This window comes from Petaurus breviceps, unplaced genomic scaffold (assembly GCF_028583685.1).
Source record: "Petaurus breviceps papuanus isolate PSGF00001 unplaced genomic scaffold, PetGlider_PUasm1.0 90740, whole genome shotgun sequence".
In the NCBI taxonomy this organism is placed as follows: Eukaryota; Metazoa; Chordata; class Mammalia; order Diprotodontia; family Petauridae; genus Petaurus; species Petaurus breviceps.
In genome coordinates this window covers 707,343-722,550 of record NW_027187330.1, presented here as the reverse complement: position 1 = coordinate 722,550, position 15,208 = coordinate 707,343, and positions in this window count along the sequence as shown.

Sequence of the window (15,208 nt, the reverse complement as noted above, 5' to 3'; positions counted from 1 at the left end):
ATTTTATAATGCCCTCTAATTATTGTTTGGTCATAAAGTCTTCCCCTCTCCACAAATCTGACAGGTAAACTATTCCTTGCTTTCCCAGATTGCTTAGAGTATCAGCCTTTATACCTAGATCATGCACCCATTTAGATTTGATTTTGGTATATGGTGTTAGATAATGGTCTATGCCCAGTTTCTGCCAGACTATATTCCAGTTTTCCCAGCAGTTTTTGTCAAATAGTGAGTTCTTATCCCAAAAACTAGGGTCTTTGGGTTTATCAAACATTAGATTACTATAGTCATTGACTGCTGAGTCTTGTGTACCCAATATATTCCATTGATCCTCTACTCTCTTCCTCAGCCAGTACCAAGTAGTTTTGAGGACTGCTGCTTTATAATACAGATTAAAATCTGGTATAGCTAGTCCACTGTAGCAGCAAGCACCCCAAGCATCCTCAGGGTTTGCTGCCACCATAGGTTCTTGGATCTGCTTTGATAAAGGAAAACAACTCAAAATGGGTTAACAAGCTTACTTTAATCAGTCAAATATGTATCATTTACCTAGTTCAGGGGAAAGAGGTCAGCACCCTGAACTTCAGAATATACAGACAGAATTATCAAGACAGAAACAGATCAAGTAGACAGATTTCAAACTGTCCAACCATTACATCCATACCCAATCGACATCTGGGTTTCAACATCTGGGTTTTTCAAAGCCAGGGGGTTCTGGACAACAGTTTCCCAGAATCTATATCAAATCACAGAACACTTCTGAAAGTGAGCCCCAAAATAAAGCCTCACATCAGGGCTTATATAGCCTTCTCCTGGCTCAGAGAATGTAACAACCTTATTGACCCACTGGCCAATCAAGAAGTATCTACTGAAAAACAAGCCTCCCACCCCAGGCTCCAGGTGCACTCTAGTCTAAGGGCAGGGAAGATCTTTAAATTTACATTCCCATTACATCCACCATCCCTAGCATTTATTTTCATCAATTCCCTTGATATTCTGGACCTTTAATTCTTCCAAATGATTTTTGTTACTATTTTTTCTAGCTCTATAAGGTAGTTTTTTTGATAAACTGATTGGTATGGCACTAAATATATAATTTAATTTAGATAAAATTGTCATTTTTATTATATTAGCTTGACCTAGCCATGAGCAATTGATGTCTTTCCAATTAGTTAGATCTAAGTTTATTTGTGTGAAAAGTGTTTTGTAGTTGTGATCATATAGGTCCTGGGTTTGTTTTGGCAGGTAGATTCCTAAATATTTTATAATGTCTACAGTAACTTTAAATGGGTTTTCTCTTTCTATCTCTTGCTGTTGAATTTCATTAGAAATATACAGGAATGCCGAGGAACTTTGCCAAATTTATTTATTGTCTCAAGTAGTTTTTTACTTGATTCTCTAAGTATACCATCATATCATCTGCAAAGAGTGATAGCTTGGTCTTTTCTTTGCCTAATTTGATTCCTTTGATTTCTTTTTCTTCTCTAATTGCTACTGCTAACATTTCTAGTACCAGATTGAATAAGAGGAGTGATAGTGGACATCCTTGTTTCACCCCTGATCTTATTGGAAATGCTTCTAGCTTCTCCCCATTACATATAATACTTGCTGATGGCTTTAGATAGATGCTACCTATTATTTTAAGGAAGACTCCATTTATTCCTATTCTTTCTAGTGTTTTTAATAGGAATGGATATTGTATTTTGTCAAAAGACTTTTCTACATCTATTGAGATAATCATGTGGTTTTTGCTGGTTTTATTGTTGATATGATCAATTATACTGATGGTTTTCCTAATATTAAACCATCCTTGCATTCCTGGAATAAATCCTACCTGATCAAAGTGTATTATTCTTGTGATAAGTTGCTGTAGTCTTTTTGCTAATATTTTATTTAAAATTTTTGTTTTTATATTCATGAGGGAGATTGGTCTATAATTTTCTTTCTGTTTTATCTCTTCTTGATTTAGGTATCAGTACCGTATTTCTGTCATAAAAAGAATTTGGTAGGACTCCTTCTTCACTAATTTTCCCGAATAGTTTGTAGAGTATTGGAATCAATTGTTCTTTAAATGTTTGATAGAATTCACTAGTAAATCTGTCTGGCCCTGGAGATTTTTTCCTAGGAAATTCACTGATGACTTGTTCAATTTCTTTTTCTGAGATGGGTTTATTTAAGTAATTTACTTCCTCTTCAGTTAATTTGGGCAACCTATATTTTTGTAAATATTCATCCATTTCACTAAGATTGTCAAATTTATGTGCATACAACTGGGCAAAATTATTCCTAATTATTTTTAAAATTTCCTCTTCATTGGTGGTAGGTTCACCCTTTTCATTTTTTATACCCATAATTTGGTTTTTTTCTTTCTTTTTTTTTTTTATCATATTGACTAAGGGTCTATCAATTTTATTGGTTTTTTCATAAAACCAGCTCTTAGTTTTATTTATTCATTCAATAGTTTTCTTAATTTCAATTTTATTAATCTCTCCTTTGGTTTTCAGTATTTCTAATTTAGTATTTAATTGGGGATTTTCAATTTGTTTTTTTTCCTAGCTTTTTCAATTGCATGCCCAATTCATTTACCTCTCTTTTCTCTAATTTATTCATGTATGCACTCAGGGATATAAAACTTCCCCTAAGAACTGCCTTTGCTGAATCCCACAAATTTTGGTATGATGTCTCATTATTGTTATTCTCTTGAATGAAGTTACTGATTGTTTCTATGATTTCTTGTTTGACCCACTCATTCTTTAGGATTAAATTGTTTAGTTTGCAATTAGCTTCTAGTCTGTCTTTCCATGGCCCTTTATTGCATATGATTTTTGTTTCATCATGATCTGAGAATGATGCATTTATTATTTATGTCTATCTGCACTGAATTGTGAGGTTTTTAATGTCCTAGTACATGGTCAGTTTTGTGTATGTGTCATGTACCACTGAGAAGAAGGTATATTCCTTTTTATCCCCATTCAGTTTTCTCCAGAGACCTGTCATACCTACCCTCTCTAAAATTCTATTCACCTCCTTAACTTCTTTCTTGTTTATTTTGAGGTTGGATTTATCAAGCTCAGAGAGGGGGAGATTTAGGTCTCCCACTAGTATAGTTTTACTATCTATTTTTTCCTCTAACTCCCTCACTTTCTCCTCTAGGAATTTGGATGCTATACCACTTGGTGCATATATGTTAAGTAATGATATTGCTTCATTCCCTATGGTGCCTTTTAGCAGGATATAGTTTCCTTCTTTATCTCTTTTAATTAGATCAATTTTTGCTTTTGCTTTATCTGAGAGAAAAATTGCTACCCCTGCTTTTTTTTTTTTTACTTTAGCTGAGGCATGATATATTTTATTCCAGCCTTTTACCTTTACCCTGTGTGTATTGCTCTGTTTTAGATGTGTTTCTTGTAAACAGCATATTGTAGGATTATGTTTTTTAATCCATCCTGCTATCTGCCTCTGTTTTATGGTAGAGTCCATTCCATTCACATTCAGAGTTATGATTATTATCTGTTTCTTTCCCTCCATCCTATTCCCTCCCCTGTTAATGCTTATATTTTTTTCTCCCCTTCTCCTTTCCCCTCCTTAATAGTTTTCCTTTTGACCACCACCTCCCTCAGTATTTCCTTATCAGCCCCCCTCCCTTTTCCTCCCCTTCCCCTTTACTTCTTCCCTCCCTGCTAACCACCCTCCCCCTTTTGTAGCCCTTTCCCCCTCCTACTGCCTACTACATATATATATATATATATATATATATATATATATATATATCCTACTGTAGGATATATTTATACTTGATGAAATATGTTATTTCTTCTTTGTACCAAGAGTGACAGGAACAAATCTCATGCAAAGCTCCTCTCCCTCCCCTCTTTCCCTCTAATATAATATGTTTTGCATCTCTTCTCCATAGAGTCCTATGCTTAACGATTGTTATTCCCTCCTTGCACCAGACCCAATGAACGAAAAGCTCATATAATAATCATCTCCCTCTCTTCTTTTCCTCTGTTATATTGTTTTTATGCCTCTTTCTGTGGCATAATTTACCCTTTTTCACTTCATTCATTCCTCTTCTTCCATTGCAGTCCCTTTGTAGCCCTTAATAAGATTTTTTTTAATCATCATTTTGTGTAATTTATACTCATAACCTCTACTTGTTTATAAACAGTTTGCTCTTATTAAACAACAGAGTGTGTGTGCATGTGTGTGTGTGTGTGTGTGTGTGTGTGTGTGTGTGTGTGTTTTCCTTGTTTATCTTTCTATGTCACTCTTGCATCTCGTAATTGGAGGCTGAATTTTCCATTGAGCTCTGGCTTTTTCATCAGGAAGGTCTGGAAATCTGTTATATCATTGAATGACTATCTCTTTGTCTGGAAGAATATGCTCAGTCTCGCTGGGTAGGTGATCCTTGATTGTAACCCGAGCTCTTTTGCCTTGCAGAAAATTGAATTCCACTGCCTCCGATCTTTCAGTGTAGAGGCTGCCAAATCCTGTGCTATCCTCACTGTGGTTCCTTGATATTTGAATTTTTTCTTTCTGGCCACTTGAAGTATTTTCTTTTTTATCTGGTAGTTCTTGAGTTTGGCCACAACATTTCAAGGACTTTTCAATTTGGGATCTCTTTCAGCAGGTGTCCGGTGTGTTCTCTTGATTTCTATTTTACCCTCAGGTTCTAGTATCTCAGGGAAATTTTCCTTAATGAGATCTTGGAGAATGTTGTCCAGGCTCATTTTTTCATCATGATTTTCTGGTAGGCCTATGATTCTCAGGTTATCTCTCCTGGATCTGTTTTCCAGGTCAGTTATTTTTCCATTGAGATATTTTACCTCTTTTTCTAATTTTTCATTCTTGTTGTTTTGTTTGACTAATTCTTGGTTCCTCATAGAGTTATTTGTTTCAATTTGATTGATTCTGGTTTTTAGCAAATCATTTTCCTTGGTTAGTTTTTGGAGCTCCTTTTCCATATCATACACTTTTCTTTTTAAGAAGCTGTTTTCTTCATTATAATGTTTTTCTAATTCTGCAATTTTGATTTTAAAAGAATTATTCATTTTGTCTTCTATCTCTCTCATTTGGTTTTCAAAGTTCCTTTTGAGCTCATCTAGGAGAGCTTTCTGCGCTTGGGACCTGTTCCCTGTTGATGTTTCAGCTGTGGATGTGGAGTCCACATTGTCTCCCTCTGAGTTTGGTTTCTCCCTCTGAGGACAGTAGGACTCTAGAGTCTTTGTAGTCTGCTTTCTACCCATTTTGAGGCAGGGCCCTAGCCATGCCCTTCCTCTAGGGTTCCCAAGCCTTTACTGTTGAGGGTTTTGCCCTGGGGCAATAGTTACTATGTTTTCAGGGTCAGGGGCGCAGGGGCGGGGAAGGGGGGGGAGGGGGTTGGAGCAGGCTGGATTCACTCTGCCATCCTGGTCCATGGAGGTCCTTGATAGGGGCTTTTTTTTTTTTTTTAATTTCTGGGCTATGGAGTGGTAGTCCCAGGAGTATTTGCTTTCCTGGATAGGGGCCCTGAATTTGGTTCTTACCTTGCTCTTTCCAGTCCTAGCCCTCTGGTGAAAGGCCTGGTAGTGGCCCTTGTGGTTGGTGGGACGACTTGTCCCCCTCATTGGTCAGACCTCCTCCATTATATAAAATAGGGATAATAACAGCACCTCTCTCACAGAGTTGGTGTGAGGAACAGATGAGACATTTGTAAAGTATTTATTTATCACAGTGCTTGGCACATAGCAGGTGACATAAAAATTCTTATTTTCTTCTTTCTCATACTATCTAAAGTGACTCTTCTCTTGAAAGGGACAGATATCCATTTGATTGACCAGAATGATGATCATTCTTCTTTGATAGTATCATAAAAATAATCTATGAATTGATAATTCTCAGACCTAACTATACACAGAATCAAAATAGTGCAGAAAGAACCCAGGCAGAGTCAAACCATATAAACTTATTCTGTAATTCTGACTGTGACCTCGTAGGACATAATCAGTGTCACAAAAGGAATACTCCTTTCACTTCTCATAGCAGGCATTTTGTAGTAGATAGCAATTTCCTGATGAAAGATAGAGAGATGGCTATATATCTTCCTGACACAGGTAATTGGGAAGTATGCTATGCCCATGAAGAATGCTTCTGGGATATGAGTCCTGAGATTTATCAAGCTTAATGATTACTACACAGTTCTAGTGGTGAAAGTGGAACCAGGAAAGAATCTCTCGAAACTGCAAAGTCCTGAGTAGGAAGCTAAATTACTTGAGGGCACAGGATTTAATGAAAAATTAATTACTGGCTGAGAGATAGTATCAGAGAATGGGATTTTAATTTATGGAGCACAGCATAAGTTAGAAGAGTGATGATAAGTTCTTGGCCAGGGTTGAAGAGCTCCTAATGAGGTTCATGAAGAATCACTGAGACCTAAAGATCTTATCAAGAGGCTGTTAAACTGAAAATGAACATCAGGGTATAGGGGGGAAAAACGTTTCTCATGACACTCTTAAGCTGAACATTATAAAGAATAAAAAGTATCACACAGAAGATCAGAAGAACTGACAAATAATTCATAGGCAAAACAACTAAACAGAGAACCACAGGAACGTTATTCTTCACCTCAGATATTTATATGCCAATGCAGAGAGTATAAACAAAAACCAAAGTACAGTCAAGACCTTAAGGATATTGGCATCTTAAGACATTGGGACAGTGCCTCAGATCAATGATTATATCAGAAAAAAGCTGAACTTTATCGAGGACAAGTCAGACTGGCTCTTTTAATACCAGAGAAGGTATCAAACAAAACCACAGTAGACAACTTGGCTAGGGGAAGATGATGCAGATACAACATATTTGTTCCCCTGGAAGTTTTCCTATTAGTTTTTATACCAGAGAAACACACAGACAAGAACATAAGGGAAACTCTCCCAGGATAATAGACTATGTAACTATATCCTTCCTGAAATCCAGAAGTTTATCTGGGTCTGATACTTGCTCTACATGTGGCCAAATCTGTTTAAAGACAATAGACTTCAGGTTAGCCTAATAATCTATAACCAGCAGTCGCTGCTTTTCCTTCTGAAATAACTAGCTGTCCTTATGTACCTTATTACCTATTGATATATATTTCACCTAATCTCCTCTCTGTTGCTCCCTTTCCTGTGCTTTCTCCTCCCCTTCTCTTCTCCCATGCCAGAGCAGATACTCCTTTAATAAAAATTTCTAATCATATAGGGATATTTTCAACTAATTCCCATGTGTCCTTGTTTGAGCCATAGCCTTTCCAGGCAGGTAATATCATTGCCTGTGTGTCTGCCATAAGTCAAAAGTCTAATCCTCATGCTTTCCTAGACATTCCTCATCCAGCAATAGGTCGTTCTTATTGCTGCTATGGCAATTTGGGAGAATATAATGGTTTGAGACATGAGACATGGGAGACTGGATGAATCTGCCAAGCTTATTCTAACACACCTCATAGAGTTCAACAGTCCGTTGGTGGTAAATGTGTGCAAATGCCTATTACATCAAATTCACGAGAATGTATGGATTAGGGATATATGCGACCTGACCTTCCTGTTTTCAATAATGAAACCTTGTTCCCATAACTACATCAATGCTTGTTATATAATCCAGATTCCCTTCTGTAGGAGCTGTTGCCCATCCATCAATACTGATATTGACTGAGTGTCTGGTATGTTTCTCAAGAAAATACTTGAGAGAAAACAGACTACTTGAAAAGGTAAGCTTCCAAGGACAGAGTGAACAGTATTTTTTTTTAACAACAAAGTCTGTCTTTGGAAGAACCCCAGTCTTTCTATAGGTGAGCAGTATATCAAGATAAAAAATGTTCAATGCCTTTTGCATTCCACTATTTCCCCATCAACCACTGGGCATTAGGTTATTGTAAGCAGTAGGTGAACCTCTAATCTTTTCTGAAATGCTCTCCAAAGCTTGGTTAGAAACTATGGCCCTTATTAGAGAACATCTACATGCAAAACTGATATAGGAGAACAACTTCAGAAAAATGCTACTATCCATAAAGCAGATGAGGATGTGAGATCAAAGGGCACATTCTCTATAAATGACCCACTGCCAGAGGGATGTGCACCTCGCAAATGCGGCAGATAAATTCTATTATTAAATCTTACTCTGTGATTCCATGAGTTTGTTGGGGTTACCAATACCTTCAACAGGCCTTGTAGGTCCCCTTGGTGATGCTTAATGTGTTAGCACTTGTCACCTGTCTTGGATATAATGATGGAAGTCCTTTGTTCAGTTAGGCTGCCAATAATACTGAGGATTTAAATTCTTGGTCATCCTTTTGCCTGGATATCTGGCTAACAGAGCTTGATCTAGGATCTCTTCCTGACAGTTTTGAAGCATTATGACCTACCCTTGGGAAGTCAGTTAAGGACACCCTGTTTGTATACCATTGTTATATATACTCTGGAGAAAGACTCTCAAACTTCTTGGTCTTGGGACCACTTTACACTCTTTAAAATTAGAGAAGACCCTTAAGAGGTTTTGTTGATGCTATACCTATCATACTTTGTTGTGATAAAATCTGCATTTCCCTGACACAGCTTCCTTCCCCATGTTACCTTCTTCCACCCTGCACCCCAAGCCAACATGGAGTAGGCCCAGGACAATGCCAGCCCTGGGACTTGACTTCCCTGGTACAGCTTCCTGGTCATCTAGAGGCATAACAAGTCTCAGACATACAGAGTCCATGTATCTGAGACTATCTAGTGGGTGTTTAAGACCATGTGAGTTGGCCATACTTTGATGACTTACTGATCAGATGTGTTTCTGTGAGAAGGCAAGGGAGACCAAGTATACCAAAACTGAACTGTACCACTCTATTCCTGTTGCATGTCCTTGATGGATTCAGGCAAAGCAAATTTCCTTTTGTTAAGTGCTTGGTGTCTTACAAGTGCCTCATTTACTCTCAAAATTGACTTTGAACTAAGAGAATGCTGGTGTTAAGGCCACATTTCTGACAACCTTATTAGAAATTAAAACGTCTTGGTATTATTATGAAAATAGTTTTGATTCTAAGGACTCCTGAAAGGGTATCAGGGGTTTCTGGACCATATTTTGAGAGTGCAGGGGACAATAAAGACTTCATCTGAGATTATTCTTCCTCAGATTTCCAACTTTGAGACAGTACATTGGTTAAACTGTGTCTCATTGCAGACAGATCACCTAGAGAAAAAAAAGTCACCAAGCACAAATGTCTAAATAAGATCTGGGCTTCTGCAAATGAAGTAAATTTTTGTGATCGGGACTGTAATGGAGTGCTTCTAGTCCTTTCAGTGATGATTTAGTTTCCAGAGAAGCATTTCTCAAACCATTATAATGTAGTTTCTTTCCACAGATGTCACTATATTTTACCACAAAATTGTTGCCACCATATAATCATTGCACCCTGTGTTTTCAGTCCAAAAATTGGTTTATAACCTTTCATCGTGTAATCATCACAGGGTATAATTCTGTCTGTCATGCTGCTCAGACAATACAAACGCAGAAACGACGTAGTCACCACTGGCATATGGATATGCATTTATCTCTGGTTCATTATGAGCTGGGAGCCTAGATTCTCATCGTATACACATTGTCAGTGTTCAGTTTTAATATATATTCACTAGTATTCTGTGCATCCTAATCTCGTACCAAAGACAGTTTAGTAATAAATGATTCTTAAATCATACCGGCAAAATTTTTATTAAAAAAATTTCACATAATGGTCACACCCCACTTTTTTTGCAAAAAAAAACTGGCATAAAATCTGTGAAAATTATGTGGTGAAATGTGGTAACTGACTCGATTAATATATTAATGGAAAGCATATGTCATTGGGCTCTCCCCATTCCTCCTTTTTTTTTTAAACAAATATTATGTCAGTACTAACCTAATAGTCAACCCCAAAGTATATGTCTCCACACCAAAAAAAAAAAATCAGCAAGCATTTAAATGTTATAAATTCTCAGGGATAGAGGACCTCTTTAAGACCAGAAAACCCGCTCACAGGCAACTAGGTGGTACAGTGTATAGAGGCCTGGACTTGAAGGCAAGAAGACTTGAGTTCAAATGCCTTAAGCATTTAGTAATTGTATGACTTTGGATAAGTCACTTTGCCTCACTTTTCTCACCTGAAAATGTGGACCTACCTAAAAACACCACCTACCTCTCAGAGTTATGAGGATAAAATGAGATAATATTTGTATGTGTCTGGCACACAGCAAACATTTAATAAATGCTTGTTATTTATCCAATAGAAAGCTCTTCTGATCAATGTCCAACTTGCATAATGAGCAATTGAAGATGGGAAGGGAGGGGAAGAGAGAGAGACACAGAGAAAGAGAGACAGAGAGAGAGAGAGAGAGAGACAGAGACAGAGAGAGAGAGACAGAGAGACAGAGACAGAGAGAGAGAGACAGAGAGAGAGACAGAGAGAGACAGAGAGAGAGAGAGAGAGAGAGAGAGATCAGTTTTGGACATGAAAGGAGGATAGTTATGTTGGAGGACTACTAGGAGGTGGAGTAAAAACAAGAGTATCTAACGAATTTTTGCTTTACCTGATAATTTCATCTTTCATGAAAAGGAAGCAATGAGGGTAACTACTGCTCTGAATCAGATGTTAACAGGAGGAATTGGTGAAATAGAAATGACAAGAACATGAGGGGAATATGACAGCTGTTATAAGAAATTTCAGAAGAGATGAAGTGGGGAATTCTGGGGATAATTTGATAGATTCCCTAAATTTTAGAAAATAAGATTGTAGAAATTTCAGAGGTAATATACGTTTGATTGATTACATGGTATGAGACTTGAAATGTTGGTTGGTTCAAAATGGATGAGAAGGTCTTAAAAGCTAACATGTAAAAATGCCCTATCAAAAATATTCTGATGATTAAAAGACAAAGTTCCTGAAAAGATCATTGTGTGGTTGTATGGGGCGCTTTTAGCAGACCTCAGATTTTAAAAGTATATGGGATGGGGCAGCCAGGTAGCACAGTGAGTAAGAGCACTGGCCCCAGAGTCGGGATGACCTGGGATTGAATCTGGGCTCTGATACTTAGCACCACACCCAGAAATAACTGGCCATGTAACCTTGAGCAAGTTACTTAACTCCAATTGCTTTAAAAAAAAAAAAGTATATGGGAATATATGAGAGAAGAATGAGGACCAATAACCAAGGAAAAATGTAAAATATGGCATGGTCTTTTTTTTTTTTTAAAGACTGAAACCTAGAGTGAGGTGAACTGTCTTGTCAAAGCTCCTTTCTTAAGGCATAGTTAATGATAAAAATGGCTATAGAGTTTTTCTAGGTAAAGGAATAAATTTGTATTAATTGCCAAAGGGTGTGGGATATTGCCACAGCACTGTAGAAAAAGAACTGTTTTAAAATAAATTACTAGAATATACATGTGAAATAAAAGTTTTCACAAAGAATTTGGACAGTTTCAGACAAAAAATTAGAGGAATGTAGAGAAATTAATTCTGCCAGACTGTATTTGTCATGAGGTTTTTTTTCCTTTAAAAAAATGAGTGGAAAGGGACAGAAAATGTGTTAATTGAAAAAATTAAATAAAAAAAGACCAGAACCAATCCACGCCTCCAGTCTTATTTTTAAAATACAACTCTCTTAATGTCCTTTGAAGATAGTAAGGTTCTGAAGTGACACATTTCTTCTCTTCCAATTAAAATGTTAGCATTACATTATCACACAGTTCCTTTCAGTTGCTTAAATTAACCTTCCTAGGTTTTTCTGGACTCTTATTTTTATTTCAAAATTCCTACACAACTATAGTCTTTTAATCAGAAATACTTTACACTATTTCATTAAAGACCCATTTTACACTTTTCATTAAAGACAAATCTGTTGGATTATACTGACCTCTGCAGAAATTACTCTTTTGACATGGCTTTTTCTTTGCCTTTTGAAATAATACAATTTAAGATCTATGGTTTTTAATGGAAGCCATCAAGTCTTTATTTTTTTATCATTTATTTTTACCATTCCTTAAAAAAAAATTGAATTCCAAATACTCTTCCTTCCTTTAAATGCTCTCCACATCCATTGAGAAGGCAAGTAACCATGCAAGCTGAGAAATAGGTACACTCTTTTCTATTGCCATTGGGTACTCTCCAAAGGTCTTTTATATCTAATTTTTCTAAATTTCTATTCATCTCCTAGATTTCTTTTTTGTTTTATGGTTATGTTTATCTGGTTCCGAAAGAGGTAAACTGAGATATCTCACTAGTTTAGTTTTACTTTGTTTCCTCCAATAATTCATTTACTTGTCCTTTAAGAATTTAGATCCTGTGTCATTTGGTGCAAGTAATTGGTATTGATAGTGCTTCATTGTCAATGGTACCTTTTAACAAAATGTAGTTTCCCTAACTACCTCTTAATTAGGGTTATTTTGCTTTTGCTTTGTCTGAGATTATGATTCCTACCCCTGATTACTTCAGCTAAAGCAAAATAGATTTTGCTCCAGCCCCTTATTGAAACTCTTTGTTTCAATGGTGTTTCTTATAAACAACATATTATTAGATTCTGGTTTCTAGTCTATTCTGCCATCCCCTTCCATTTTACGAGTGATTTCATCCCATTCACAGTTATCATGACTGTATTTCCCCCCAATCTATTTTCTTCTATTTATCTTTCTTACCCTGTCCTACACAAAAGTCTGTTTTGCTTCTAACCACTGCCTCCCTAATTTTCCCTCCCTCTTTTTCCATCCACCCCACCATTTCAATCTCCTTCCCCCTCCTACTTCCTGTTGGGTAAGATAGATTCTGTACCCAACTGAATGTACATATTATCTCTTTGAACCAGTTCAGATGGCAAGAAGGTTCAAGAATTGTCTACTCTCCCCTCCTCCATTTTCCTCTCCACTGTATTTTTTTTTTCTTTTTGGAGGACAATTGGGGTTAAGCAACTTGCCCAAGGTCACACAGCTAGGAAGTGTTAAGTGTCAGAGGCTGGATTTGAACTCAGGGCCTCCTGATTCCAGAGCCAATGCTCTATTCAATGTGCCATCTAGCCACCCTCCTCTCCACTGTAAAAGATCATTATGCATCTCTTTTATGGGAGATAATTTTCCCCATTTTCCTCTCCTTCCTCACCCCCCAATCTTCCAGTGCTCCCCTTTCTCACCCTTCCATTTTTAGATCATCTCAACAATCTACTTACAACCATGTCCTTTGTCTATGGAGACTCTTAACTGCCCTAATAATAAAGTTTTTAGAAGATACATGTATCATCTTCCCTCTAAGTAAAAAGTTTAACCTTATTGAGTCCTTTATGAATTCTATTTCATCTTTTCATACTTCTTTTGAGTCTTGTATTTGAAAATCAAACTTTCTGTTCAGCTCTGGTCTCTTCATCAGGAATGCTTTAAAATCTTCTATTTCACTAATATCCATCCCACCAACCCCACCACTGCCCCCCGTGATGAATTATACTGTTTTGCTAGGTTGGTTATTTTTGGTTGCAATCCTACCTCCTTTGCCTTTCAGAATATCATATTCCAAGTCCTCTGCTCATTTAACATGGTAGCTGCTAAATCTTATGTGATCCTGACTTCAACTCCATGGCATTTGAATGGTTTCTTTCTGGCTCCTTGAAGTATTTTCTCTTTGCCTGGGAGTTCTGGAATTTGACTATAATATTCCTGGGAGTTTTCATTTGAGGATTGCTTTCCATTTCTAATTTGCCACCTGGTTCTAAGATATCGAGGAAGTTTTCCTTTGTAATTTCTTGAATTATCATGTGTAGGCTCTTTGTGGGGAGTCCAATAATTCTTAAATCATCTCTCAATTTATTTTCCAGGTTAGTTTTTCCAAAGAGAAATTCACATTTTCTTCCATTTTTTCCCATTCTTTTTTTCTTGATGCCTCATTTCATTTCTTCTAGGTATTCATGAAGTTTTTATGAAAAATCCAGTTTTGTCTTCGAGATTAAGGCTCAAGTTATTTATATGGCTTCAGTCACCAAAGGTAAAAAAAGGCCAACCCACAAGGAATCAATACTTCTGAAACTTGGCATTGCTCTGCTAGTCACCACTTCCATCTGACCCAATACACTCTGCTGACAGGTGATCCAGCCAGAAGGCAATTTTCCTATGAGGAAGGACATTAATTTTCCCCATATTCATCCTTGGGCTAAAAATTTACTTTGTGTTTGAAAAATACCTGCTTGAATGATCTACTTTTGCACCATGTTGCACTCAGGACCCTTGGTCAAGATAGGCTGCCCAATGGGGAGTTGGGTATGCTTTTTGTGATATTTTTCCCCCTCTATAACTTCTTTTTCTTAGAGGATGAAATTTTAGGGACATAAGATCAGCACCAGCACGGCTCTCACACTTCTTGCTCAGGACATAGTATTACTCTTTGCCATGAGGAAATGTAGCATACCACAGGAAAATTAAATTCATTCATTTACAAGTGTAAGTCCCATACAATTAATGGGAGACTTGAATGCATGATACACCTAGCCAAACTTCATGGCTGCCAAGATATACATACCCTTTGATAATTGTCCTATTACATCATACAAGGCATTCAATAAATGCTTATTTACTAACTCTGTAAAAATACTACATTTAAAATGGCAAAGCAAAGCTAGGAATATCATTGACTATTAACATTTTAAAAGTGAAATCGCTTTTCAGAAAAACTAACTTAAACAAGACAGAAACCAAATTTCCACCTGGGTAAAAAAAAAAAAAACAAACCAACAACAAAATTTCCTTTGTCAAGCTAGTAAATGCCTCCACGAAGAACATGTGGTACCATATCAGTGCAGAGGCGACCCTGCGTTCTTAAAGGCTGTGTCTATGCAATATACATTGAGACAGGTTCCACTCAGCTGGAAAGTATGGTCCAGTGATAAGACCAGGTCTATCATTTAAGGACCAGCCTTACTAAATTCAGAAAGGCCTATCACCAGATTGATTCACAGGGCAATTTATTCTTCAGTCCCAGAAGCTCCTGAAAACCATCCAAGATGTGATGAGGTTATACCAGTATGGAAGAAGTCAGATACTTAATATATCTTGTATATAAGTTTGAGGAAAAGAAGTGAAATTAAGACACCAAAGGAAACTGAGAAATGTCAAGTGTCAGTGAAGCAGTCTCACATTAATGTGCCCCCTGCTCCCTGACTTTATCTCATTCCTACTCCCCATCCCTCAATCCCACTCCTACTTCC